Here is a 3,073-nt window from a genome sequence, read left to right as displayed (position 1 = left end):
AGTCGTGGTGCCTCACGTTTTCGGCAGAAACCGCGGCGGAATTTTCCCGTGCGTGCGCGCACGACCTCGGTGCTGTGCCGTCAGCGTAGTGTTGCACAAACTCGTGGCCTACCCAAGGTGCGGTACGTTTGCGGCCGTATCCTCGGTGGGAATTTCGTGAGTAGGGTCGCAAATTCTACGACCTCGGCGGGTTTGAGAGCGACGTAGACTTGTGGCACGCTCAACGTGCCACACGTTTCGGGGCACACCCGCGGTGAAATTTTCTCGAGTACGCTCGTATTAGTGCCCAAGGAGGTCTGGGTACTTATCGCTGCTATTATGTGGGGGTTCTCGTGAGCGGCGTACGCGAAAGCGACCGGGTGTCTGATATGCGGCGGGCTTCGGCCTCGTCAAGCGTGTCCTCGGGTCTGCTCCAGGGGAATCCACGGCAGTCGTCTGCAGCCTCATCCGCTTGATGCGTTAGGGGCTGGTTGTCGGACGGTGCCGTTTTACCACGATATCGAGGTGTGTTCCGTGTCGTCCTCGGGCGATTCAGATGCGAAAGCGCCGAAGACGCGGGCGTGACCCGTCGTCTGGCGGCTTTGCAGTCTCGGCTCCGTTGCTAGTTCCGGCCGGTCCACCGACAGTGCAGCGGGCTTGGGCAACCCGCACGGCGCGACCGAGTCGATGCAACGAAAAAGAGCGAGCATGAACGTGCTTCTTGCCGCACGGCTCCCACTCGTCTTTCGGGAAGGTTGTGCCGTAGCGAGCTCGAACGCCGTCATCTCGGAGTGCAAAATAAGCGTGTTGGGGCGCCTGAAGGTGGCCTCCGCCGCACACAGACTGCGTCCGGCCCGCCGAAGGCGAGGACGGACGCGCAGTCGAACGATTACCTGGTTGATCCTGCCAGTAATCATATGCTTGTCTCAAAGATTAAGCCATGCATGTCTAAGTACATGCCGAAATAAGGCGAAACCGCGAATGGCTCATTAAATCAGTTATGGTTCCTTAGATCGTTTCTTCCTACTTGGATAACTGTGGCAATTCTAGAGCTAATACATGCAGTGAGCCTGGAGCCCTTTGGGTAACGGGTGCTTTTATTAGACCAAGATCGATCGGGTTTCGGCCCGTATTGTGTGGTGACTCTGGATAACTTTGTGCTGATCGCATGGCCACGAGCCGGCGACGTTTCTTTCAAGTGTCTGCCTTATCAACTTTCGATGGTAGGTTACTTGCTTACCATGGTTGTTACGGGTAACGGAGAATCAGGGTTCGATTCCGGAGAGGGAGCCTGAGAAACGGCTACCACATCCAAGGAAGGCAGCAGGCGCGCAAATTACCCACTCCCGGCACGGGGAGGTAGTGACGAAAAATAACAATACGGGACTCTTTTGAGGCCCCGTAATTGAAATGAGTACACTCTAAATCCTTTAACGAGGATCAATTGGAGGGCAAGTCTGGTGCCAGCAGCCGCGGTAATTCCAGCTCCAATAGCGTATACTAAAGCTGCTGCGGTTAAAAAGCTCGTAGTTGGATCTCAGTTCCAGACGAGTAGTGCATCTACCCGATGCGACGGCTCGGACTGAACATCATGCCGGTTCTTTCTTGGTGCACTTCATTGTGTGCCTCGAGATGGCCGGTGCTTTTACTTTGAAAAAATTAGAGTGCTCAACGCAGGCGAGTCGCCTGAATAAACTTGCATGGAATAATAGAACAAGACCTCGTTTCTGTTCTGTTGGTTTTTGGAATACGAGGTAATGATTAAGAGGGACGGACGGGGGCATTCGTATTGCGGCGCTAGAGGTGAAATTCTTGGACCGTCGCAAGACGAACTACTGCGAAAGCATTTGCCAAGAATGTTTTCATTGATCAAGAACGAAAGTCAGAGGTTCGAAGGCGATCAGATACCGCCCTAGTTCTGACCATAAACGATGCCAACCAGCGATCCGCCTGAGTTACTCAAATGACTCGGCGGGCAGCTTCCGGGAAACCAAAGTATTTGGGTTCCGGGGGAAGTATGGTTGCAAAGCTGAAACTTAAAGGAATTGACGGAAGGGCACCACCAGGAGTGGAGCCTGCGGCTTAATTTGACTCAACACGGGAAAACTTACCCGGCCCGGACACTGGGAGGATTGACAGATTGAGAGCTCTTTCTTGATTCGGTGGATGGTGGTGCATGGCCGTTCTTAGTTGGTGGAGCGATTTGTCTGGTTAATTCCGATAACGAACGAGACTCTAGCCTATTAAATAGGTGCGGGGTTCCCAGCACCTTACAACCTTCTTAGAGGGACAAGCGGCTCCTAGCCGCACGAAACAGAGCAATAACAGGTCTGTGATGCCCTTAGATGTCCGGGGCCGCACGCGCGCTACACTGAAGGAAGCAGCGTGTCTTTATCCCTGTCTGAAAAGACTGGGTAACCCGTGGAACTTCTTTCGTGATTGGGATAGGGGCTTGCAATTGTTCCCCTTGAACGAGGAATTCCCAGTAAGCGCGAGTCATAAGCTCGCGTTGATTACGTCCCTGCCCTTTGTACACACCGCCCGTCGCTACTACCGATTGAATGATTTAGTGAGGTCTTCGGACCGATGTCCGGCGCGGCCTTTCGGTTGCGCCGGTCTGTTGGAAAGATGACCAAACTTGATCATTTAGAGGAAGTAAAAGTCGTAACAAGGTTTCCGTAGGTGAACCTGCGGAAGGATCATTAACGGATTGTGAAGGGTGAGCGCCTCAGCTGCGTCTGCGCCCGACACTTTCTGCCGCTGACCCCGTTTGGACGCGGGGTCGGCTTTTCCCCACGGGGCTGCCTGAATGTGGAGCGGCACCCCGTGACAAATTGTTGCGCCCAGCGGACGCCAACACCGCGACCTTGGACGGTCGGCCAGGTGGCGGACGCGGGTACAAACGGCGCAACGCACTCATAGGTCGGCTTTCGACCCGCCACTGCACCGTGGCTCGAAGCGCTCGAAATGCGCGACCCGACCGCTGCGGGACCGCCTAGTACTGTAAACAGGAGCGGCGGAGCGCGAACGGCGAGTCGTGGTTACGTCGGTAGAAGGCGAGGCTGCGCGTTCCCGAAACGCCAGCCGAGTGCCC

The 3,073-nt window shown here is 55.1% G+C and overlaps 1 non-coding gene across 1 annotated transcript; it reads left to right on the top strand.

Moving 5' to 3' along the window:
- Positions 1 to 869: 869 nt before the first annotated feature.
- LOC142792177 (small subunit ribosomal RNA) lies at positions 870 to 2,684 on the top strand. The gene has a single exon (XR_012890720.1). It is a non-coding gene; the product is annotated as a small subunit ribosomal RNA (ribosomal RNA).
- Positions 2,685 to 3,073: the final 389 nt, after the last annotated feature.

The sequence above is a fragment of the Rhipicephalus microplus genome, unplaced genomic scaffold (assembly GCF_043290135.1).
Source record: "Rhipicephalus microplus isolate Deutch F79 unplaced genomic scaffold, USDA_Rmic scaffold_206, whole genome shotgun sequence".
In the NCBI taxonomy this organism is placed as follows: Eukaryota; Metazoa; Arthropoda; class Arachnida; order Ixodida; family Ixodidae; genus Rhipicephalus; species Rhipicephalus microplus.
The sequence above is the reverse complement of the archived record's forward strand: the minus strand, read 5'-3'. Positions and strand labels throughout refer to the sequence as shown.